The sequence below is a fragment of the Engystomops pustulosus genome, chromosome 8 (assembly GCF_040894005.1).
Source record: "Engystomops pustulosus chromosome 8, aEngPut4.maternal, whole genome shotgun sequence".
NCBI classification, from domain to species: domain Eukaryota; kingdom Metazoa; phylum Chordata; class Amphibia; order Anura; family Leptodactylidae; genus Engystomops; species Engystomops pustulosus.
The window spans coordinates 36,257,744-36,275,277 of NC_092418.1; the positions used below are offsets into that span (position 1 = coordinate 36,257,744).

At 45.4% G+C, this 17,534-nt stretch overlaps 1 protein-coding gene across 1 annotated transcript in view; it reads right to left on the reverse strand.

Moving 5' to 3' along the window:
* Positions 1-17,534, reverse strand: part of BMERB1 (bMERB domain containing 1) — a 138,671-nt gene that overhangs the window by 69,571 nt on the left and 51,566 nt on the right. The gene's annotated exons all lie outside the window — the stretch shown is intronic.

Below are 17,534 nucleotides of genomic sequence, written 5' to 3' on the forward strand. Positions count from 1 at the left end.
AAGAACCTTTTGTATAAGATCAAGTGTAGTAGCGTTCTTATAAGTTTAGGATATGGCGGGTGAGGGGAATGTAAACAGATGCGCAAGAAGCGCTGAAATAATATCCCTAAATGGTAAAAGTTTGCAAGTATATTTTGTGGATTACACAGCAGGGTGGCGACAAAGTTAACAACTTTGATGTGGAATGCCCTGTAATAGCTCTTGGGCGGTGTGCCTTTTATCGCCTAGGCTCAGCAGTTTCAGCACCGCCTGCTGTCGCTTAGCGACGGCACTGCTGCTGTGCCTAGAGCTACCGACTGATGGCGCCATGCCCACGGATGGTAATTCGGAGGAGGAGGAGGTGGAGGAGGGGTGGGAGGAGGTATAGTAGGCCTTTGAGACCTGGACCGAGGTAGGCCCCGCAATTCTCTGCGTCGGCAGTATATGACCAGCCCCAGGGTCAGACTCGGTCCCAGCCTGCACCAAGTTAAGTGTAGTAGCGTTCTTATAAGTTTGGGATATGGCGGGTGAGGGGAATGTAAACAGATGCGCAAGAAGCGCATGATGCGCATGGAGCTGGCGCTCCGCTGCCAGGCGAGCTTTCGCCAATTCAAGCCCCTGTCTCTAGGCTACTCCCCAAACAGCACTTCTAAGAACCTTTTGTATAAGATCAAGTGTAGTAGCGTTCTTATAAGTTTAGGATATGCCGGGTGAGGGGAATGTAAACAGATGCGCAAGAAGCGCTGAAATAATATCCCTAAATGGTAAAAGTTTGCCAGTATATTTTGTGGATAACACAGCAGGGTGGCGACAAAGTTAACAACTTTGATGTGGAATCCATGAAAACAACCCAAATTTCTGCCTGACACACCTCGTTTGATAAAGGGACGATGTATGGAGGCAGCTATATGGACGACTTTTGGAGGTAGCAATGGAGACAACGTGTGGAGGCTGCTATGGAGACAATTTAATTTGGATAGTGCCTGTATGTGGCAGTCCCAAAAATTTTTCAAACCAGAGGAGCAGGTAGGTGGCCCTCCAGTAAAATGGAATAGATTGAGTGCCTGTATGTGGCAGTCCCAAAAATGTTTCAAACCAGAGGAGCAGGTAGGTGGCCCTGCAGTAAAATGGAATAGATTGAGTGCCTGTATGTGGCACTCACAAAAATTGTTTCAAACAGAGGACCGGGTAGGTGGCCCTCCAGAAAAATTAAATGCATGAAGTACTATAGCAAGAGCCAGTGGGCCCTGTCAAAAAATAGCCATTTTCCTCTGCTTTACTGTACAAAGAGGAGGAGAAGGAGGAAAATGAGGAGGAGGAGGAGTGGATCAATTATTCAGGTTGAGCTTCCTTCACCTGGTGGAGATTGGAAATTCTGAGAAATCCAGCCTTTATTCATTTTAATAAGCGTCAGCCTGTCAGCGCTGTCAGTCGACAGGCGTGTACGCTTATCGGTGATGATGCCACCAGCTGCACTGAAAACCCGCTCGGACAAGACGCTAGCGGCAGGGCAGGCAAGAACCTCCAAGGCGTACAGCGCCAGTTCGTGCCACATGTCCAGCTTTGAAACCCAGTAGTTGTAGGGAGCTGTGTGATCATTTAGGACGATGGTATGGTCAGCTACGTACTCCCTCACCATCTTTCTGTAAAGATCAGCCCTACTCTGCCGAGACTGGGGACAGGTGACAGTGTCTTGCTGGGGTGACATAAAGCTGGCAAAAGCCTTGTAAAGCGTACCCTTGCCAGTGCTGGACAAGCTGCCTGCTCGCCTACTCTCCCTCGCTACTTGTCCCGCAGAACTACGCACTCTGCCGCTAGCGCTGTCAGAAGGGAAATACTGTTTCAGCTTGTGCACCAGGGCCTGCTGGTATTCATGCATTCTCACACTCCTTTCCTCTGCAGGGATGAGAGTGGAAAGATTTTGCTTGTACCGTGGGTCCAGGAGAGTGAACACCCAGTAATCGGTGCTGGAATAAATTCTTTGAACGCGAGGGTCACGGGATAGGCAGCCTAGCATGAAATCTGCCATATGCGCCAGAGTACCAACGCGTAAGAATTCACTCCCCTCACTGGCCTGACTGTCCATTTCCTCCTCCTCCAACTCCTCCAACTCCTCTTCTTCTGCCCATACACGCTGAACAGTAAAGGACTCAACAATGGTCCCCTCTTGTGTCTCACCAACATTCTCCTCCTCTTCCTCCTCATCCTCCTCCACCTCCACCTCCTCCGATATGCGCTGAGAAACAGACCTGAGGGTGCTTTGGCTATCAACAAGGGAATATTCTTCCCCTGTCTCTTGTGACGAGCGCAAAGCTTCCGACTTCATGCTGACCAGAGAGTTTTTCAACAGGCCAAGCAGCGGGATGGTGAGGCTGATGATGGCGGCATCGCCACTGACCATCTGTGTTGACTCCTCAAAGTTACTCAGCACCTGACAGATATCAGACATCCACGTCCACTCCTCATTGTAGACTTGAGGAAGCTGACTGACCTGACTACCAGTTCTGGTGGAAGTTGACATCTGGCAGTCTACAATCGCTCTGCGCTGCTGGTAAACTCTGGATAACATGGTCAGTGTTGAATTCCACCTCGTGGGCACGTCGCACAACAGTCGGTGAGCGGGCAGTTGGAGGCGGCGCTGCGCTGCCCTGAGAGTGGCAGCATCTGGGCTGGACTTCCTGAAATGCGCACAGATGCGGCGCACCTTCGTGAGCAAATCAGACAGATTGGGGTATGTCTTGAGGAAACGCTGAACTATCAGATTTAACACATGGGCCAGGCATGGCACATGTGTCAGTCTGCCGAGTTGCAGAGCCGCCACCAGGTTACGGCCGTTGTCACACACAACCATTCCCGGCTTGAGGTTCAGCGGTGCCAGCCACAGATCAGTCTGCGCCGTGATGCCCTGTAATAGCTCTTGGGCGGTGTGCCTTTTGTCGCCTAGGCTCAGCAGTTTGAGCACCGCCTGCTGTCGCTTAGCGACGGCACTGCTGCTGTGCCTAGAGCTACCGACTGATGGCGCCGTGCCCACGGATGGTAGTTCGGAGGAGGAGGTGGAGGAGGGGTGGGAGGAGGAGGAGGCATAGTAGGCCTGAAACACCTGGACCGAGGTAGGCCCCGCAATCCTCGGCGTCGGCAGTATATGAGCAGCCCCAGTGTCAGACTCGGTCCCAGCCTCCACCAAGTTAACCCAATGTGCCGTCAGCGATATATAGTGGCCCTGCCCGGCAGCACTCGTCCACGTGTCCGTGGTCAGGTGGACCTTGTCAGAAACGGCGTTGGTCAGGGCACGGATGATGTTGTCTGACACGTGCTGGTGCAGGGCTGGGACGGCACATCGGGAAAAGTAGTGGCGGCTGGGGACCGAATACCGAGGGGCGGCCGCCGCCATGAGGTTGCGAAAGGCCTCGGTCTCTACTAGCCTATAGGGCAGCATCTCCAGGCTAAGCAATCTGGAGATGTGCACATTAAGGGCTTGGGCGTGCGGGTGGGTTGCACTATATTTGCGTTTCCGCTCCAGCGTCTGGGGTATGGAGAGCTGAACGCTGGTGGATGCTGTGGAGGATCGTGGAGGCGACGATGGGGTTTTTGTGGCAGGGTCCTGGGCAGGGGGCTGACTAGCAGCTGACACAGGGGAAGGAGCAGTGGTGTGCACGGCCGGAGGTGAACGGGCTTGTTGCCACTGAGTGGGGTGTTTAGCATTCATATGCCTGCGCATACTGGTGGTAGTTAAGCTAGTAGTGGTGGAACCCCTGCTGAGCCTGGTTTGGCAAATGTTGCACACCACAGTCCGTCGGTCATCCGGTGTTTCCTTAAAGAACCTCCAGACTTCTGAAGATCTAGCCCTCGCCGCAGGAGCCCTCGCCACGGGAGCTTCACTAGTTGACACATTTGGCGCTGATGCACCAGCTCTGGCCCTGCCTCTCCGTCTGGCCCCACCACTGCCTCTTCCAACCTGTTCTGGTCGAGGACTCTCCTCCGTCTCAGAAGCACTGTGTTCACCCGGCCTCTCAACCCAGCTTGGGTCTGTCACCTCATCATCCTCCGATCCCTCAGTCTGCTCCCCCCTCGGACTTCCTGCCCTGACAACAACTTCCCCACTGTCTGACAACCGTGTCTCCTCATCGTCGGACACCTCTTTACACACTTCCACTACGTCAAGAAGGTCATCATCACCCACAGACTGTGACTGTTGGAAAACCTGGGCATCGGAAAATTGCTCAGCAGCAACCGGACAAGTGGTTTGTGACTGTGGGAAGGGTCCAGAAAACAGTTCCTCAGAGTATGCCGGTTCAAATGCCAAATTTTCCTGGGAGGGGGCAGACTGGGGGGGAGGAGGCTGAGGTGCAGGAGCTGGAGGAGTGGCGATTTCGGTGACATGGGTGGACTGCGTGGAAGACTGACTGGTGGTGGACAAATTGCTCGAAGCATTGTCAGCAATCCACGACATCACCTGTTCGCACTGTTCTGGCCTCAACAGTGCTCTACCACGAGTCCCAGTAACTTCAGACATGAACCTAGGGAGTGTAGCTCTGCGGCGTTCCCCTGCTCCCTCATCAGCAGGTGGTGTCTCACCCCGCCCAGGACCACGGCCTCTGACCCCTGCAGTAGTTGGACGCCCACGTCCCCGCCCTCGTCCTCTACCCCTAGCCCTCGGGTTAAACATTTTTAAAATGAGAGTTATAACTTTATTTTTTTTTTTACTTTTTTTTGTTTTTTTTTGTGTTTTTTTTTTTTTTTGTGTTTTTTGTTTTTTTTTGAGTTTTTAAAACCAAACAATGCTATCCTATTGCTATGGCTATTTTCTAGCCAAGTATCAAAGCACACTACTATGCCAGATGAGATGACACTGAGTTAGTGCCTAATTGAAATCCAACCCCTACTAAATTTTCCCACTTCGGTCTTTGCTATGGATATGTGCGTCACTAAGCGCAGAACACAGCGGTCGCAAGTCTCACTACAAATTGCTCAGAATTGGCTAGTACATGCACTGCAGAAAGTACAGCCACCAGCAGATCAACCAGAAATCAAATATATAGAACGCTACTGTATGCGTAAGTAAGCTCTTTGTATTCTCCTATGGCTATTTTCTAGCCAAGTATCAAAGCACACTACTATGCCAGATGAGATGACACTGAGTTAGTGCCTAATTGAAATCCAACCCCTACTAAATTTTCCCACTTCGGTCTTTGCTATGGATATGTGCGTCACTAAGCGCAGAACACAGCGGTCGCAAGTCTCACTACAAATTGCTCAGAATTGGCTAGTACATGCACTGCAGAAAGTACAGCCACCAGCAGATCAACCAGAAATCAAATATATATAACGCTACTGTATGCGTAAGTAAGCTCTTTGTATTCTCCTATGGCTATTTTCTAGCCAAGTATCAAAGCACACTACTATGCCAGATGAGATGACACTGAGTTAGTGCCTAATTGAAATCCAACCCCTACTAAATTTTCCCACTTCGGTCTTTGCTATGGATATGTGTGCCACTAAGAGCTAAACACAACGGTAGCAAGTCCCCCTGCTAATTCCTCACAAAATGGTACTAGATGCAAATTAAAATAAAAAAAGTAGAACGTTATTGTAGCCCTAAGAAGGGCTGTTGGGTTCTTTGAGAATCACTCCTGCCTAACAGTAAGCTAATAGAACACCCTAACGCTTTCCCTGACCAGCAGCAGCTCTCTCCCTAGCGGCATCCAGACACAGAATGATCCGAGCAGCGCGGGCAGCGGCTAGTCTATCCCAGGGTCACCTGATCTGGCCAGCCAACCACTGCTATCGACGTGTAAGGGTACCACGTCATGCTGGGTGGAGTGCAGAGTCTCCTGGCTTGTGATTGGCTCTGTTTCTGGCCGCCAAAAAGCAAAACGGCGGGAGCTGCCATTTTCTCGAGCGGGCGAAGTATTCGTCCGAGCAACGAGCAGTTTCGAGTACCCTAATGCTCGACCGAGCATCAAGCTCGGACGAGCATGTTCGCTCATCTCTAATTGGGGCACATTTACTTACGCGGTACAGTCACGATCCCCGCTGTGCGTAGTCCAACGATCATGCACTCCAGTGCAATTCACTAAGGTCGTGCCCCCGATTTCCTGCATGTGTCGCTTCCCCACTCAGGTCCGCCTGAGTTCACCTTCTTCTTCCCGTTGTATGTAAGTGCATTGTCTTGCGACACAATTTAAATGTTAAATCCCGGCGCAATTTGCGAAAAAGTTGGAAAACCCGACGAGAATGCGGCCACGGGACCCATAGTAAATAGCCCCCAATGTGTATGAAAAAAATTGTTTCGCCATCTTCTGACGCTAATAACTTTTTCATACTTTGGTGTATGGAGCTGTGTAATGAATCATTTTTGCCAGATGAGCTGACCTTTTCATTGCTACTATTTTGAGGACTATGCAACCTTTTCATCACTTTTTATTAAGTTTTTTATGTTATGTAAAATGGTGTAGCGTTTTCGGATATTATTTTTCATCGAAAATGTCGAATGTGCAGAAACCATGCAGCCTGGGGTCTAAAGACCCGGGGCTGTCATGGCAACCAATCTCCATGACATCATTGGGGGGTGTCGATCTCAACAAAGATGGCGGTATCCATTCGCTGCTGTCTTCTAAATGCCGCCAGTGTTAGCAATGGGTGTTTGCTGCAATTTGCAGCAAACCCCAACTCTGTATAAAGAGGGCTCAGCCCATGAGGGGCTAATTATACATGTAATACATTGTACATTTACATTATAGTATGTTGGTGTGCAAAAAATTCCTCTAAATGTCTGTGTTTTAGGAAAATACCTAGCTTTGACTTTTCCCTAGGATTACATTTATAGCTTTCTCATACTCTGATCATACAGAAAACTGTGAAGAGTTGGGGTGACTTTTGGAAGTGGCACAGCAGTCACATCAGTGTCGGCCAAAGTAATTATAAATACAATGCTCTCTATCACACCGGAGAAATTACCGCCTGGATGTGCTGCATGCGGCATATTAAGAATGTAATCGCTCCAGTGCGCTAACAACCTAGGTTACATTTGGGCCGGTGTTGATAAGCGTGCAGCCTCCTTACAGTGTAATCCCTTCAGCGTGGCAGGGGAGATCATTCTGTTCTGCTACTCTCAGCGCTTGAGTGTTCAGTCCTTACTTGTTCCCTAGCCTAAAAAGCAACATAACAATGTACACTATCTTACCAAACTTCTAAATCACATATGAAACCCCTATCAAAAAAATCCCACTGCTTTTATATTTACTCGGCTGCTCACTATGGGAGGTGTTAACTTTTTATTGCACCTTTTTATATATATTACAAATATTTAAAATTGGTCCTATTATCTTTGCATTTTCAAAGTGGCTAGCAATGTAATGTAAATCCAGCATTGCTTAACTACATACAAGAACTTGTATATTTCTGTATAGAAGGCTGCATTCATATATGTTAGACTTTTTTGCAACTCTCCCATTTATAACAGGTAAAAATATTTAATAAAAATATTTTATACATAATAAATGAAAATAGAAATACTATTTATCACTATAATGATACCTTGCAAACAAATTGTAAGGGGGACTGAGATTTAGGGAGACAAACAGGACAGTGAGCCCTATGTTAAGCCCCCAAAGCTGACACCTGCCTACTGCCTCAGCAAGTCGTAGTGACCTGAGACAACTACCAGGCAGGACGTACTTAGCCTGGTGTGTTAGCGTGTCTCCTATACTGAAAGCGGCATTCAGACACTGAAACGCCGCAATATCTATACAGAAAGTCTGAATTAGACCTGAACTACATAACTATTGTGCAAACCAGTGTCGGCATTTAATAAACAGATGGGCTACACGGCATGAATGTACACTCCGCTAGTGTGGGTGACAAATATTAATAGTGATTGCGGCAGGTAGTACATTACATTGAATAAACTTCAATGCACAAAGATTAATCGCCGCCGTGCACTCAGGAATCAGGAATCTGTAAAACCCTCTCATTTTACAGTGCTAACGCCTTAAAGGAAACCTGTCACCAGGAGACCCATTTTTAGCACTCCCCCAGTCCCCACAGAGCATAGTACATACACTGCTAAAGTGTTTTTGTATAAAAAATAGGTTTTACAGAAAAAAAGATATGTTATATTGTACCTTTCATTAGCATCTGCTGTGTGACTAGGCAGTTGCCTAATGGGAGGGGCTGGAAAGAAGTATACAGAAATAACTAATACAATATCCAGGAAAGATGGAAAATGTAACATACAAAATATGGAGGAGCCACTAATACGGCATACTCCCGTATATGCCACAAAGTCACAGAGTCAAAGATATAAAATTAGTGCTCTACTCCTTATACTGTTTGTCAAATGGCTAGAGCCTCTCACCACCTCTTCATGGACTGGAAATAAAAGATATCCCCGACTCCTTGCATCGCCAATCGTCCTCCTTTAGTGGGTTGAAACACAATCCTCGTCTCGTTACCGTGTCCGCGGTGTGTTCCCAATCCTACATCAGGAGGTATGCGAAAGGATAGTGCAGATTGCCAGGTTCAAAAAGGAAATAGTATTTATTGTATATACTCACACATTCCAATTTAAAAGCGCGCATATAGTAAAAGCATAAGACGCCTAAAACACCTCGCCTGACCCAGGTTTAGCCTATTCAGGCTTCTTCCGAGGCATGTGTAATGTGTGAGTATATACAATAAATACTATTTCCTTTTTGAACCTGGCAATCTGCACTATCCTTTCTCATACCTCCTGATGTAGGATTGGGAACACACCGTGGACACGTTAACGAGACGAGGATTGTGTTTCAACCCACTAAAGGAGGACAATTGGCGATGCAAGGAGTCGGGGATATCTTTTATTTCCAGTACATGAAGAGGTGGTGAGAGGCTCTAGCCATTTGACAAACAGTATAAGGAGTAGAGCACTAATTTTATATCTTTGACGCTGGAAAGAAGTAGTTTCCCCCCCACCCTTGGGAAACATGTGACCTTTTCAAATATATGAATAACTCTCAACACTCGGGATTGGCTGTAGAGCAGGGGGCGTCGCTAAGCTGGGGTGGGGGGAAACTGCTCCTTTCCAGACCCTCCCAAAAGGCAACTGCCTAGTCACACAGCAGATGCTAATGAAAGGTACAATATAACATATCTTTTTTTCTGTAAAACCTATTTTTAATACAAAAACACTTTAGCAGCGTATGTAGTATGCTCTGTGGGGACTAGGGGAGTGCTGAAAATGGGTCTCCTGGTGACAGGTTCCCTTTAACATCAGCACTTCTTCTGCAACCTATGTGTCTTGTAACACAAACAGTTACAATTACAATATTTACAAATACACTCTGGGTGATACAATCAGCGGGCAACATAGCACTGATTGTATTTACAGAATGTTCTAACACTGATCTAGAATTTAGATCTGTAGACTTGCACATTTCAGTAGGCACTCAAGTAGGAGGATAAATAGGGGTCCACTTCTACTTATGAGAGGAATAACCCTCGTTCCTTGGCCTTTACAATTAATCTATTAAACTTCAATAAATGAGAAAATAATGCAATAATAAAAGTTACATTTTACTGCCATCTTCTCCTTCTTCCAGTCCCCTTTCCCTTTAAATTAAATTAGATGACAATCCCTCCTTATGTCTTGGGGCACAAACAAACAAAATCGAGATGGGTAGAAGGAGGATCAAGCCGGAGGTCTGATTCAAGCCAGAATCAGAAATTGGTACAGAACAAGTGTGAATGAAGCCAGACAGAAATCTGTCAAGCAGCCAATGGAGTGAGTGATGAATACTTATAGAGAGGAAAAGCCCTGCCCCAGGTGAAAGGAGTTGGCAATCACATAAGATTAACATAATATTTAAAGGGAACCTGTTGGGTGATTTTCCAATCCTAAACCAGTTTCCGTATGAAAAGCCCTTTACTATAATGACCCTCCCTAAGTCTTATTTTGCTGAAAAATAAAAATAATAAGTTTGCATGGGGAGCAACGTCATCTAGTCATGTCTCTGGTAGGGTCTATTATAGATTCTGCTATGACAGCCATTGGATCCTAAGTAAGAGTCCCGCTTGTCTTAGTACTTGACTCCCGCTCCCTCCCTCCTGAATGTTATTGGTAGTGGTGGTGCTCATATACGCTGCACTTAAACATTAAAAGGAAATCTACTATTTGTTTTTATGCATTGTAAAGCAAACATACCTTGAGAAAGCTGTAGCTACACAGATGCAAAAACATATCTTGTTTAATCCCTGAACTGAGTGGTTTTGCTCAAGAAACTATTATAATGAGGCTATGTCCCTCCTGTGGCTGCTACGGCGCTTCTCCTCACCCTAATGAAGCACTGCTCCAGCCTTGTCCTGCCCAGCATAAGCTGAGAATATGTCATCACTGTATTGTCCCTGACAGGCAGAAGTAATCAATCACTGCACCATCCCCCGTCTGCTGTGTATGAGTCATCCAGCTCAGGTTGATTAGTCCTGTCTGGACAGTTCAGGCAGCGCCTGTGTATGTGAAAGTAATATGTTTATGTACGGAAGCTAGGGCACCCAGCTTTCCCAAGATCCTGAATTTTACAATTGTTTTTGAGCAAAACCACTCAGTTCAGATATTAAATAATATGGGGCACATTTACTTACCCGTCCCGTTGACGACGCCGATACGGAATGTCCGAAGAGGATTCGGAGCTGCCGCAATTCACTTAGATCGTTCGGCCAATTTGCTGCATGTGTCGTTTTCCCGCTGAGGTCCACCGGAGTTCACCTTCTTCTTCCCGGTGCATGTGAGTGCTGATCTTGCGACACAATTTCATTTTTAAATCCCGCGATTTGTCCGAATCAGTCGGGTTGTCCGACGGCCACGCCCCCCGATTTGTGTTGCATGAAAGCCGGCGCCGATGCACCACTATCCGATCTTGTTCACCAAAAACCCAGGGCAATTTAGCTCAAAACGAAAAAATTTGGAAACCCGATGGAAATGCGTCCAACGGACCCTTAGTAAATGTGCCCCTATATGTTTCTGCAGCAGTGTCGCTACAGCATTCTCAAGGTATGGTTCCCAATGCATAAAAACAAATGGTAGATTTCCTTTAACATACGCAATTGGCGCCCCCACCTGTCACAGGTGTTAGCAATGGGTGTTTGCTGCATAATGCTGCAAACACCTATTATGCGCAGAGATGGTAAAGTCCCAGATTCCTTTCTATATACCCTTAATGACAGATTAGTACATTAGTAAAAACAAACTGAAATGCTTCCAATAGCACCATACATTCGAAGTGAGGGTGGCTGAGTGAGTAGCACTTCTGCCTTGCAGCGCTAGGGTCCTGGGTTCGAATCGCACCCGGGTCAACATCTGCAAAGAGTTTGTATGTTCTCTTCGTGTTTGCGTGGGTTTCCTCTGGGTACTCTGGTTTCCTCACACACTCCAAAACATACTGTTAGGTTGTTTAGATTGTGAGCCCTATGGGGACGGGGACCAATTTGACTTTTTTTGTGCAGTGCTGCGTAATCTGTGCGCGCTATATAAATAAAGAATTATTATTAATAAAGTTGTTGTGAATTCGGAACTGAAACCCCATTGAAACCTTTGGTTAAGGTTTTGCACTATTGTTAATCACAGCAGAAACTGTCTAGTAATATACTGTATGACTGGAACCATAATAGGAATGGCATCTATTTCACTACATGTGGAAAATCTGCACAATTAGCTTCTACTTATACAGGCAGATTAGCATTTTGGTGTCAAGAGCAGAAACACTTCAGATAAATGTAAAATATAGGTCAATGGATTGACTTAACTGAATGGACTATGGTTGACATACGGTACAGTATGCTGACTGGCGGTGGTTTAATGGCTTCTACACAGCAAGACAGAATGGGAAGAAAAGATCTCCAGCATTCTGATTCTGCATTTTTTATGCTATTTTTATGATAAGTACATTGCATGGTATTATCACTTGCATAGGGCACATTTACAAATGGCCATTCGCGTGTTTCCAATCGAACTTTGCACATTCTTTTATGTGTAAACTGCTTGCACAGGTATTTAAGAAGTGCCTGTGCAACACCCTCGCCGATGCAAGGCAGAGGAGTGGTTGCGAATACGTCCCACCATGTAGCTTGCAACCTGTGTAGGGTCTAGTCAGCCCCACAGCATGTCACTACATCACACTACATAGTCCTTATAGGACACAGGGGAACACTGCAGTAGTAGATCCTGCCTGGCAAGGCAGGAGTTAACTGTTTTATGTGATGTCATATGTGTCAGCCAATCACAGGGGTTATACTTTGTCTCTGTGAGCTGAGATGTAAGCTGAGATGTAATTGGAGGAGCAGCCACCACCTGACCAAGGGGAGTAACAAGACCCTGTCAGGAAACTTCCAGAAGAAGTGAAGTTCTCTCTCAGAAGAGAGTGCAGAGTGAGGAGAGAGTTCACTCTCTCAGATTAGAGACTCTGAAGAGACTGTGCAGCTAGCACACCAGACCAAGAGCAGGTGAGCCTAGCCCCTGCCTGAAGAGTGGAGCTAATAGCTAGTTAGTGAGGAAAGGGGTATCATCCTACCTTTAAGGGTGATACCTGAAGCACTCCAGGACAAGTTGAAGCATCCTTCCAGGACACAGCTACCTCCCAGCCTGCCCTCTGCATCCAGGCTGGCGATCTACACCCTGTGGCTCCCTCCAACTACATCTCAGCACTCCACTACTCTTAAAGGCACGTTGCTGCGGTTCCTGTCGGTTCCAATAAAGAACTGTAAGTTGTTTTTGTTCAACCTCTGCCTCCGTCTGGTCCCTGCTACTACGGCTGCCATCATCACAGGCACCCTGTCCACCACACAGAGACTCATACTCTAGACACCAAAGGGTTGCCCCAGGGAGATCCGCTATAGCAGCCTCTCCCTCATCATTTCTTGCCAACACCACCCTACTGGAGACCTGCCAGGCTGTAGGACAGCCCTCCGGTTCCCCATACCAAGCACCGTGACACTAGCGTGCCTAGGCCGCAACCGCCAGCCACTCAGGTACTGCGGGCCCCGGCTGACTCCAGGCCCCGAGAAATGGCTAGGCCCCGGTGGGGGATGTTGCACCTGCGCCAAAAATGTCTGCACTGAAGGGGGCATACCGGTGCACAGTCAGACTGTGTGCCAGATTTAACAAGTCCAGCAGAAGTGCGTTGCATGGCTTGTGTTAAAGGTGCACAAAAAAAATGTGGTGCACTCTGTCGGAGCAGTGCGCCAGAAATCCTGCATCTGCACACTACACAGGCAAACTGTATAAAATGCAGTTTGCACTATTCTTAGTAAATGTGCCCCATTGCCTGTAAGGTCCTGTGTGTGACAGGATCTTACAAGCATTTACTATAGATATCCCTGAGGTCTGATATCTGACTTTGGAGCTCCAATAACATTGTCTGGGTTTGTTGACACCCCCCCCCCCTCTTTGTGATATTTGTTTTTCTGCCTTGTTCTTGTTTTTCTGACAGCAATGGGGGAGGGAGGAGCTGTACAGGAGCAAAGGCGGGGGCTAGGATCTGAGGAGTGAGTAACACAGACAAGTCACATGTTGTTTTTTGAAATGCATCCAAACCAAAGCCCAACAGAGGATTCTGTCAGGATGCAAGGTAGGTTATAACACACAGTTATATTGTAATGCAAATGCTTATAAAAGGCAGAGAATCATTTTTACACTGCAGGTGTGATGGGCTTCTACAACCTGTGTTTAGTGAAAATGACGTCCCTGATGACAGGTTCCTTTTAAATATAAATACAAAGTTGAGGACTGAATTATACAGTTTTTTTTTACACCAAAAGATATTTAAATGTGGGATATAAACATTTATCCATAATCAACACATTCATGAAGAGCCTCCAGACTACACCATATGCTAGAAGTTTATTTTAGATCTTGAATCGTCTCTTCTTTATTACATCCCCTCACTTCTTGCCAATCACATTCTCCCTTGTGCAAAGTCAGATATTCCTTCAGTCCTGGCTCCTCTCTCTGGGACATCTTTTATAGTCAGTATTCCCAACTATGTTTTCTTAAGAATAAGTCAATTATTTCCCACAGTCTGTCTTCCTTATAATAAACACATCTGGCACGACATGGAAACAGATGTGTTATCGCTTGGGTTATATTAGCATCTTTATATCATTTCCCATTACTGCTTGTCAGTGAAAGTGTCTACCGTTCTGTTGTATGTTATATATATATTCTCTGGAGATACTTTGTTAGAGTGTTTGTAGATAGTAATAAAGAGTAGACCTGGAATAAATACACAGTTGCCCTAAAATATGCATAAAACTCATGTAAATTGGTCAATATTATATCTCCTTATGTAAAAATTGTAAATGGATTCTAAAGGATGTAAAAACGCCAGTAATGCCCATTCATGAAAATAGGACTGACCTCAAAACCACACATGGTCTATAAGCAAGAGGTAGAAAACAACACAAACCCACATGGCCAAATTTATGAAGCAATCTGCGCCCGTATTCTGGCTTGCACATGCATTTATGAATTGTTTCCACCAATATTGTGTCGCAGCTGCAATATGCACGCCATGACACAATACTGTGCACCTAAAAGGGTGTTCTGATGCTCATTCGCATCGGCAGCCCAATTTATGTCGGATGTCCGTGTGCGCCAGATTAATGAAGATCGTGCACATAATAATTATCGATTAACCAGTTCGCGACTGCATGGAGAGGGCTCACGGGCTGAGCCCTCTCCATAGCCGGTAAGTCTTTGCTGCATATTGCAGCAAAGGCTAACCGGTAACACCCTCGATCGGTGCTAGCACCGATGGCGGGTGTTATCACAGCAATGGCTGCCGGCACAGCTGCCGGCAGCCTCAAAAAGATAGCGGCGCATAGGCGCCGCCATCTTACCTGGGATCACCGCTCCCTGTGAACCCATCGGGGAGCGGCGATCCGTCGCCATGGTAGCCTCGGGTGTTCTGAATACCGGAGGCCATTTCATTTTAACCCCTTCATTACAATGTGCTGATAGCACATTGTAATGAATGAGGAGGAAAATCCCCATATACTGCCATACTGTAGTATGGCAGTATATGATAGGATCGATCAGACAACCTAGAATTAAAGTACCCTAGGGAGTCTGAAAACTAGTAAAAATAAAAAAAAAGTAAAAAAAAAAATTATAATAAAAAAACCTAAAATTTCAAATCACCCCCCTTTCCCTAGAACTGACATAAATATAAATAAACAGTAAAAATCATAAACACATTAGGTATCGATGCGTCCGAAAATGCCCGATCTATCAAAATATGATAACGGTTTTTCAATGCGTTTAACCTCGTAACGGAAAATAGCGCCCATTTTGAAAAATATAAAAAAAATCTATAAAAAGTGATCAAAAGTACAGTACAGTCCTAAAAATAATATCATTGAAAATATTATCAAATTTCGCAAAAAATGACACCACCCACAGCTCCGTACACCAAAGTATAAAAAAGTTATTAGCGCCAGAAGTTGGCAAAATAAAAAAAATAAATTTTTGTACAGGAGGTTTTAATTATTGTAAATGTACGAAAACATTATAAAACCTATACAAATTTGGTATTCCCTTAATCGTACCGACCCAAATAATAAAGTAGACATGTCATTTGTGGCGCTCAGTGAAAGACTTAATATCCAAGCCCACAAGAATACGGCACAAATGCGTTTTTTCACCATTTTCACTGCATTTGGAATTTTTTTCCAGCTTCCGAGTACATGGCATGGAATATTTAATACCATCACTATGAAGTGCAATTTGTTACGCAGAAAACAAGCCATCACACAGATCTTTACGTGTAAAAATAAAAAAGTTATAGATTTTTGAAGGTGGGGAGTGAAAAATGGACATGAAAAAACAGGAAAGGGCCCGGTCCTTAACCTGTTAATGAAAAAGTTGACCCTAAACATCACCCTTAGCAAACACCGCCAAACTATTATTCATTTCAAGCATTCATGCAAAACACACTTATTAAAGGGGCTGACTACTTTTTTATATAAGTTTATATGTGCCTTAATACTAATCCCTGAATGTTCATCAAGTGATTTAGTAGTCCTGCTATTTATTTTTGTGCTCTATGCAGACTCTCCATGGATCTTTATTTACATGTCTGAGCACTGATGAGTAGGAGGGGCTGAAGCAGGAGAGTAATGACTCATTCATCTCTCCGCCTCCCCTCTTCCTGTGTCTGTTAGTGAGACGTACTGTGAGAAGAGAGAGGCAATGGGGGGGAATTCTGTCATAACCTCAACAGTCGGCATCTTAGACCCAACGAAGGAAAGCGTAGCCAATGGGGTGGATTTACTAATTGTGCCGCAAGGACGATTGTCGGCATAAGAGATCAGTCTCCGTAAAGCACAGCCCAATGTATTAAAGTGGTGCAGAAAAATGCAGAAAGTAATGAAGTGTGCGCCAAAATCTTTTATGGAATGCGCCTTAATTTTGCTCTCAGACCAATTTTTTCCTGGTGTATCGTGCACCAAAAATTGCAGCTAAAAATGCCGGCAAAATGCACAAAAATGTGGAGGATAATGTGGAAACTTGCGGCAAAAAAAGACGGAGGTGTCGGGATAGTCGGAAACATCTGTTCTTTCTGGCGCAAACTCATTATAAATGATCCGCAACAGTTCTGCGCAAAAAAAAACATTAAAATACAGGCATTTTTTTGGCGCAGATGCGATAATACATGTGCCCCAAAGTATTAAAGTAGCGCACAACTGTAAGTAATTACTGCGCAGATGGAAATAATCAGTCAGGCGCCATAAAAATGCCAACACATTTTTGATTTCAGACCATTTTTTCCTGGTCTGTTCTGCGCCAAAAATTGCACCTAAAAAAACCAACAAACTCAACATAAATGTGGCGGATAATGTGGAAAATATAGTCCACGTCCACTTAAACCTAAAAAAGAAGGACGAGTCGGGATAGTCGGAAACATCTGTTCTTTGTAGCGCAAATGCATTATAAATGATCTACAACACATTTGCGCCTAAAAAAACGTGAGTTTCTGTCACTTTTTTGGCGCATATACGATAATACATCTGCCCCATAGTGCCAAATTTATTAAAGTGTTTGCGCAAATTTTCTGTCTGACTTTGCACTGAAAAGAACATGCAGACTGCTTTTACATGTACTTATAAAGTGTCTGCGACAGTTTTGTGTCGTGGCTGCACTATGTCCGAAAAAAATGTGCATCTAAAGGGGCGAGTTAGTGCTTAGTCGGACCGCGCCACATTTATTACTAATGTGCGTCACAATTCTGCAGCATGAACAAAATAAGTGCACCAAAAAAAAAATGGTGCACACTTCCCGAGCAGTGCAAGGGGCGATGAAACTGCACATAGTACAGACTGCACTAGTTTTGATAAATGTGGGCTATTGGGGGGAATTTATGATTTTTGGCACTTTGGGGCAGATGTATTATCATCTCTGCGCCCAAAAAATGCCAGGATCTTTCATTTTTGTTGGGCACAGAATTGTTGCGGATCATTTATCATTTGCGCCAGAAAGAACAGATGTTTCCCGACTATCCCGACTTTTTTTGTCGCCTGATTATAGG